At 44.1% G+C, this 9,132-nt stretch overlaps 1 pseudogene; it reads right to left on the bottom strand.

The window, feature by feature from the left end:
- Nucleotides 1-6,972: 6,972 nt before the first annotated feature.
- Nucleotides 6,973-7,425, bottom strand: LOC114640810 (annotated as a pseudogene).
- Between the last annotated feature and the right edge of the window lie 1,707 nt (nucleotides 7,426-9,132).

Raw genomic sequence — 9,132 nt, 5'->3', positions numbered from 1 at the left:
TATATATATATATATATATATATATATATATATATATATATATATATGAATTCTTCTGTCCAGAGAGCTGGATATATGTTTTTAGCCCAATGAGAAGTATCTTTAAGTCTTTATTTAGAAGACAACCAGAGGAATTTAAAATTTTGAGCTTGTTTGCTTTTTAGATTCATTTATTTATTTAATGTTTTATCTGCATGTACATTCCCAAGCCAGAGAGGGCATCAGATTCCAGTATACATGGTTGTGAGCCACCATATGGTTGCTGGGAATTGAACTCAGCACCTCTGGAAGAGCAGACAATGCTCTGAACTGATGAGCCATCTCTCCAGCCCCAATATTGAGTTTGTGATTGAATAGTAAGTAGTCTGAGCTCTACCAGCTTAGCAGAATTCCACTGATCAATGGTAAACCTCTGAACTTTTGGAATCTTAGTATAACAATGGCATAGAAGGGGAAAGAAATCTGAATCTTTTTCCCATTTTCATATACCTTAAATACTTTTTGATACCTTTACAACTTGTATTTATACATCTTGGATTATTTTCTGAGACCCTCAGAACTTTAGACTTTTATATCCTCAGACCTTTATATACCTTAGAACATTTTCTTAGACCCTCAGAACTTGCATGGACTTCAAACCTTTTCCTTCCCATCCACTCATTTACCAGAGACGCCAAATAGTTATTACTGAGAAGTTATCGAAACAGGTTTTTTTAGTGGAAAATCATACCTGAAATCTGTTTTTCTCTAACATGAAGCATGTTGGCGAGGCACACCTGTCTGCCTTTCCTTAACAAGAGACCTCATATTATTTCTGAATGAATTAACAAGGTGGCTGCAGCCTTGTTGGAAGGAGCTGATTGTCTGCTTCTGCCAAGCTGACAAAGCTACAGTTGGCCTAGGTGTCAACATCAGAGATCTGAGAAGGACAAATTATAGCAAGAAGTATAATCCAAATGGCCTATGTGTCAATAACAGAGACCAGTACATAGTCCATTACCTAGACAATCATCCCAGGCTCCTATGTTCTCCATGGCATTGGAGGCAGAGGTGCCCAGGACAGCATCAGTCTTCAGTCGCCAGGCCAAGAAGATGAGAGGCTTTCTTGTGGAGGAAATGTGGGGGTTGTGAGGAGGTTGACCTTACTTTGTCTAGGCAAAGTGGGGCAATCAGCTCCTCAATGTTTTCTTGTCCACTGTTAGGGCTGGGTCCTGGCAGCAGGTTAGGCATGGGGGCAGTCTCATCCAGTGGTTAGTGTTACCACAGTCCAGGTGGGGTCATCATAGTGCCCCATTATCTTCTCGGAGACCTTGGGGGGTGTCACTGCTAGGATCTGGGATGTCTCTGTCTGTCATAGCAAGCTTAAACATCTTAAATGCCATATTCAGCAGGTATCTGACAGGTTTCAAGACCATTGTCTATTAAGTATATCTGAGCTAATCAACCCTTGCTTGGTTTTGGTTGGTTGGTTGGTTGGGCTGTTTTAATTACTTGCTTTAGACTATACCTTGAAATCATATACTTGAGGGTAAATAAAGCTTTTCTCCTATAATTATTACATTAGTATTTTGCATGACTACAAGTGTAATTCTGAACATATTAAAGCTTAACCGTGTCTAACAGTTTAATAAAAATCTTTTCGTGAACACAGTACATAGGAGATCAGTGTCTTTATCTACCTGGTCCTCACATAATGCGCCATTATAGAATGCAACAGTTTCTTGTACGACTCAGTTTACCAAAAGAGCTACAGCTTACTAGCAAACGCAAGGTGGTTAGCCTACATTTTAAGCCTGAATAGACCTTGGGTAAGGAGAGACATTCTCTAGGCCAGTTGTTCTCAGCTTTCCCAACACTGTGACCCTTCAAGACAGCCCCCCATGTTGTGGTGACCCCAAACATAAAATAGCTCTCCTTGCTATGTCACAGCTTCTGTTTCATCACTGCTATGAATTGCAGTGCAAACTTCCAACATCCAGGCAACCCTAGCGTACCCCTCTGAAAGGGTCTTTTGACTCCCCAAAGGGTTACAACCCATAAAGTGAGAACCACTGTTCCAACCCTTGGCCAGATTGCCTAAGTCATTGTTTTGCTTTGTCATGAGATAGGAACACCTCCGTCTCTAGTGTTTAATGTTTGTTGCTCACAGCTGTGGCCCTAATTTTGAGCCTTTTACTTATATACTTATCAAACTCATCTATTAGCATAAATATCTTATGAAATGTCCCTTAGCCTTATAAACTTAAATATTTTTAAAATTGTGTTCCTTAAAAATATCTAGGCTTTTTTTTTAAATTTAAGTTTTCAGTAAAACTCTAAAATTCCCTCTCAAAGAAGTTTAAAATCTCTCAACTGTGTGTTCAAAACAAAGAACGTTTTTTTATATTAAGAGTGAAGACACAGGGCACAATCATAATCTGTATAAAGCAAAACCAAGCTCCAACATTTAATGTTTCTAAAAATCAATACAACCTGGGTGACTCTAATGTTACAAAGTGTGGCTGCCAGCAAGGTGCATTCCTGTATATCCATGCATGGAGGTATAACTTTTTTTTTTGTTTGTTTTTTTGTTTTTGTTTTTCAAGACAGGGTTTCTCTGTGTAGCCCTGGCTGTCCTGGAACTCACTCTGTAGACCAGGCTGGCCTCGAACTCAAGAAATCCGCCTGCCTCTGCCTCCCAAGTGCTGGGATTAAAGGCGTGCGCCACCACCGCCCGGCTGAGGTATAACTTTAATACCTCACCAAACAAGCATTGTTTGTAAATCCTATCTTTTAAAAACCTTGTTTTCAAGACAGGACAGGAAATGCAAATGCAAAAGTCCACCTCATTTCAAAAGTGTCTGGAGAACTGTTGTCTCCAGGGTCTGCCCATACCAACTTGCCCTTCATCAAGATGGTGGTGAACCCATAAGACATCTTTTCTCTGCAATAACGGCTGAGATAGCTACCAGCTAAGTGGCTACTTAAGGTGACCAGACACTTGTTTATATCCAAAAATGGAATCATGTCACATGGTTCCTTACAATTCCTTTACCTATGCATAGACTTTCAATTACCAATTGCATGTTATGAGTTTTAAGTTAACTTTTTATTACAGATATTACAGATTTGTAACCATACCCATAAAACTTAGGTGCCAACAATCCCTTTAGCTGTTCTGCTCCCCGTTCCCCATCCTCTTGACTCCAGACGCAGAGCCTTTAAAAGCCTGTCTGGGTCTGGGAAAGTAAAACACATAACAATATTTCAGAGCCATTTTTTTTTAATAAAATAGAATAGCATAAAACAACTTGCGTATTATCCATACCCAAATGATATTTGAATCTATACTGCATTAGATCCAGTGGGCAGAGAGCCCAGAAATAAATTCTAAACCCGCATGGCTGGCAACAGAAGAAATGTGACACAGTAAGCTTGCACATTCAAGACTAGTCAAAAACAAACACACAGTGGCCCCATTCATACATTCAGAACAGCAGTCACATTCTTCTTTTCCTCCTTTAATGCTCCAGTTTCTTTTCTTTTTTTAAAAGGAATTACTTATTTACTTTATGTATATGAATATACCATAGCTGTTTTCAGACACACCAGAAGAGGGCATCAGATCCCATTACAGATGGCTGTGAGCCACCATGTGGTTCCTGAGAATTTAACTCATGACCTCTGGAAGAGCAGTCAGTGCTCTTAACCACCGAGCCATCTCTCCAGACTCTGGTGTTTATTTTATAGAGGCTCTTTTATGCTGGGCCTGTCCAAACTCTCAGCTTGGCCCCCAGTGTTATGAAGTGCCCCTATGATTCCTCGGCTCTGTCCTGCAGGTCAGGCATTGGAACACTGCTGAAGGACACGAATGTGGAGTGCCTCTTTGATATGCTGACTGTATTGGCCCCTAGTGTCACTAGAGTGATCTTGGGGCAGATCAGAAGAAAAAAAAGTTGTGACTCTGGCTGAACTCCCCAGTAATAACCAGTGAACCTGTGGGCTGAGGGACAGTGCCCTGAGCAGTGTCTTTACCATTCCCAAATAAACTGCCCCACAACCAGAATCCAGACAAAGTGTCAGAGGAAGAAAGAAAGAAAGAAAGAAAGAAAGGAAGAAAGAAAGAAAGAAAGAAAGAAAGAGCCGGGTGGTGGTGGCACATGCCTTTAATCCCAGCACTTGGGAGGCAGAGGCAGGTGGATTTCTGAGTTCGAGGCCAGCCTGGTCTACAGAGTGAGTTCCAGGACAGCCCGGGCTATACAGAGAAACCCTGTCTTGAAAAACCAAAAAAAAAAAAAAAAAAAAAGAACGAAAGAAAGAGAGAGAGAGAAAGAAAGAAAGAAAAAAGATTCCATGAATTACCGAAAAGGAGGCCTCCAGAATTTACGGGTGGAATGGTCTTTCTTATCTCGCTGGGGCCTCCAATTATTAATCCTGAGATTTGAAAATGAAAAACAAGTTCCATAATTTCCAACCAAATTTGAAACAAGTTTTAATTAAATACTGACCAGGATGGAGTTTGGTCAGGAACATTCTCTGGAATTCCCAGCTGAGTGGCAACAAAACACGGGGGGTTGTAGGGGCTTTTAATGACAAAACCATATAGCCACTCTACTTTCCCATGTGGCTCTATTTTTCAAAAACTACAACTCCCAGCATTCCAGGAAGTTCCCTGGTCCTTGGGCAGGTGGGCCTTACAGGTTAACTCTCCATTCGTAGTTCAAGCAAGGCAAAACTCATCCCACAGCTCTGATTTCAGGACCTAGTTATTTGCATTCAACCTATACCCCTATGTTAAAAACACAAAGAATAATCTCCATGTCAAAAAAAAAGCAAAATAAATTTTAAAACAAAACAAAAATTGGGGGCTGGAGAGATAGCTCAGTGGTTAAGAGCACTGACGGCTCTTCCAGAGGTCCTGAGTTCAATTCCCAGCAACCACATGGTGGCTCACAACCATCTGTAATGTGATCCGATGCCCTCTTCTGGTGTCTGAAGACAGCTACAGTGTATTCATATACATTAAATATATTAATATTAAAAAACAAACCCAAAACCAAAAAACCCGCCAGCTAGTACTTCTGGGCAACAGCGTCAGTTGATTTTTATTGCACTGTAGGAGGCGATTGTCTTTTCCCCATTGGCTGTGTTAATACTCACAGTCTTTCTTGATTGGCTAGTTTGAAAATAGTCAGAGCAAAGGACATTAAGGGGGCAGGGTTATGTATGTCTAGGCCAGTGGTTCTCAACCTTCCTAATGGTGCAACCCTTTAATAGTTCCTCATGTGGTGGTGACCCCCAGCCATAAAAGCACTTTCTTGCTACTTCATAACTGTAATTTTGCTACTGTTAGGAATCATAAATATCTGATTTGCAGGATATCTGATATGCCTCTTCCAGATCGAAAATAACTAGTCTAGTCCTTCCAGCACTGTGAATGCTGGGGCAGGCCACAGTGGAGCGGGGTTGGGGGGTAGGGGAAAAAATTTTACCAGGTGGGGAAGGTTAAAATATTTACCTAAAAGTTCACAAGATTAGAGTTATAAAATGTTAACTTTGCTAGTAAACATATTTCTCATGCTTTAAGCACCAAAGTCAACCTGTAAGCCCTGCCTACCCAAGGACAAAGTAACTCCCTGGAATGCTGTGAGTTGTAGTTCACGGAAAATAACAAGCCACATGATTTTGACTCCCATAAACCAGCTTGTTTGACTCATCTGCAGTAGATGTGTTTGACCACATATGGGCAGGAGGTACACAGGCAGGAAATACCTCAGGATGTATGGTTATGCCTGATTGTACCTGGTGGGAAACACAAAATTGTAGGGTTTTCCTATTTAAGCCCCTGCAAAACATGAATCCAAGCCCATCCCTGGGATCCCAGAGGGAACAAAATACACCCGGGTCAGTAGTTAATGTAATTGCTTCAAATCTGGCTCAGAATTGTGGAACTGGTCTTTCTCAGGTTTAACAATGCCTATGAATCCTTCAAACTCTGGGATTAAAGGCATGTGTTGCTACCCTCCCCACCTGGGGTATCTCTGGGGATTGCTGGCTCAAATCATGTTTATCTTTGAGAATAAAACATCTGTAGGTTGGAAGTTCTACCAGAAATTGTTACGCCTAAAATGGCTGCCAGATGACCTCTCCCTAAGTGGTAATTCTGTTACCAGGGAAATTAGGGCCCCTCTTTGAGTTCATTAAAAGAACATGGCTGGAGAGGTGGCTCAATGCAAGAGCAAACAGCTCTTGTAGAAGACCCAAGTTCTATTCCCAACTCCGGCTGCAGAGGGTCTGAGACCTCTTCCCATCTGCACTCACATATACCCACACACAGACACAAGCATATACCTAACTTATAGTAAACCTTACAAAAACAATTTAAGAATGGACTCAGAAGGAAGTTTAAGAACTCTTTTATTAGAGTTTAAAAGAAACATAGCGGGGCAAGCAACCTGAAAATCCTGGCAGATTCCAGAAAAAAACAGAGAAGAGAAAGCCATGCCTTTTTGGGTTAGGCATGAAGCTTAGTAATGGAGGTTGACCAAGCAGCCCCATGGCAGAAGCAGAAGGTGGGGATACAAAGAAAGCACGAGAGCCCAGAACATCAAGAGAAGGGAAAAAAAAAAAAAAAAAAAAGCCCAGACACTTCCAACTATTCAAAGAAGGGGAAAAGAAACAGCTATGTTTTGTAATTTAGGACTCCAGGAAGTACACAGACCACAAGGTGGAGGCCCACAGGTGACTAGATCCAGGACACACTTTCCACAAAGGAAAATGCATTATCTCCTTAAGGAAACAATTGTTCCTCTCATCTCTTTAGCATAGTTTTAGGTGACTCAGTCTTCCTAGGGTGTGGTCCCTTGGCCAAATAATTGACAGGTCTAGCTGGAGTAAGTCTCCTTTTTTCTTTCAATCCCTTTGGTAGATTCTCTGGGGAGCGGGCAGGAAAACGGGCAGGGGGTGGGCAGGGTAGTGCTGTTTAAGCCCCACTCAGTCATCCTCCAGCAGGTTGATCTTAGTGGGGTCAAAATAGTTGGATTCCATGATGGGGAGGCCATTGGCTTCTCGGTGTTTCACCAGCATCTCAGCTTCCCGGCGGGCCCACTCGATCATCCTGTAGTCGGGTATATATGCCACAAAGGTAGTGCCAAGGACCAGGGCGATGGAAAACCCAAAGAAGAAGACGCTGCGCATATTCCATTTATCCACCTTGGGGTCGTCGTTGTAACCATGGAAGTCTGGGTTCTTCAAGTACACGTTTTCGTCCTCGGGATCTGGGTCCTCCATCCACTGCACGGTCAGTTCTTCCTGCTTCTTTTTGGCCGCAGCGGACCGGGCGATCACAGCCCTAGAGGAGCTGGATTTCCAGCGAAGTGGGGTAGCCTGGAGGCCTCGAATTGTGGAAAGGCTGCGAACGCACAAACTTAACCGCCAGGCCGCCATGACAGCTGCAGAGGTGAGGTGGGATGGGCGGGGCCTAAGATAACGGATGACCTGAGGCAACTTCCGTTCGGGGCGGGGCATGTACTTAGGTCGAGTAGGGAGAATAGTTTTCCCTAATTAATACCTACATAGCATTGACATCCTCCGAGACAATGGTAGCAGTTCTAACTGCACATTAAATGACACACCTTCTAATGCTGACAGTCAACCAGCATAGATGTAAGAGATGGAACTTGGGTCCTCTGGAAGAGCAGACTGTTAAAAGTGCTTAACCTCAGCCGGGCGGTGGTGGCGCACATCTTTAATCCCAGCACTTGGGAGGCAGAGGCAGGTGGATTTCTGAGTTTGAGGCCAGCCTGGTCTACAGAGTGAGTTCCAGGACAGCCAGAACTACACAGAGAAACCCTGTCTCGAAAAACCAAACCAAAACAAAACAAAAAAAAACAAAAACAAAAAACAAAAAAAAAACAGCAGCCACAAAACTGGTTTATTCTGCATATGACTCTAACTAGGGGCTGCACTAGGACTTGTTTCCTGCTAATGTGTGAATGCGCAGAGCGGGAGGGGCTAACCAGATACATAAAGATGCCATGGTCACTGGGCTGGGGCTGTCCAGCAGGCACCGAGAAGCTAAAGCGCTGCAGGAGGCAGGTGAAGAAGAGGAAGAGCTCCATGCGGGCCAGGGGCTCCCCCAGGCATACTTGGCGGCTTGTGAGTGGGAGATGGTTCAGTGAGCCATGGGTCGGGCTTCACAATTCAAGGCACCCTGGGAAGGGGAAGGGAAGCCAGGCATCTGTGTGTGTGTGTGTGTGTGTGTGTGTGTGTGTTGCTTGTTACAGACCTCAGAATGTTACATATCCTGGGCAAATGCTATACCACTGAGCTCCATCCCCAGCTGGAGATCCGGCCCCTTGTGACTGGGGTGTTTCATCTAGGTTCAGCAAAGTACTCACAACAGATAAGAGATCACCCTGCTGTGACCTCGCCAGAGCCAGGAAACTGCCACTGGGCCCCATAGCATCCCACCGTACATGAAGATTCTCTCATGTTCATGTCAGTAGTGAGACTTAAGTCCATACATTGTCCGCAGCACCCCTCTCCTCTCAGTCTCTTGACTGACATACTCCACTAGACCCTGACCCCTCTCCCACATCCCTGAATCTTCATTCACAGGATCACAAGGGACTTGGGGCCGCTGTGACTTCTACTCTATCCAACTAATCCCAAACCTGCCGTCACATCCTGACCCCACATCCTGACCCCACATCCTGGCTGCTGCACTCCCATGTCTTCGCCCTTGCAAAGTTGAACATCCTCAGGCCTGCAATGCCCTCCCTCCATGTGCTGCTCAGAGCACCATGCCTCTGTCGCTCTCCACTGTTGTACCCCCTCACCTTGTACAAGCCGTATGGTATATTCTGGAAGTCCACCTGCAGCAGGTTGCCCAGCATGGGCAATGGTACAGGGTCTGCTGGGTAGCAGGTAGTCCAGCACTGGTGCCAATGTATCAGGTCCACCAAGAGCGGGAAAATGGCTGTGAATATGGCTACAGACCATAGCCAGTCAGAAGCCCCATGCCTCATTGCTTCTCTGGCTTTTGTGGGGAAAACCTTCAGTGCCCTCACTCGAGCCACCTGGGATCAGAAAAGACACTCTTATCACACAGCCTGGGCACTTGGGCTCTTATGTAGCTGCCTGCAGCCACAG

The sequence above is a fragment of the Grammomys surdaster genome, unplaced genomic scaffold, assembly GCF_004785775.1.
Source record: "Grammomys surdaster isolate TR1022 unplaced genomic scaffold, NIH_TR_1.0 125852, whole genome shotgun sequence".
NCBI classification, from domain to species: Eukaryota; Metazoa; Chordata; class Mammalia; order Rodentia; family Muridae; genus Grammomys; species Grammomys surdaster.
The sequence above is the reverse complement of the archived record's forward strand: the minus strand, read 5'-3'. Positions and strand labels throughout refer to the sequence as shown.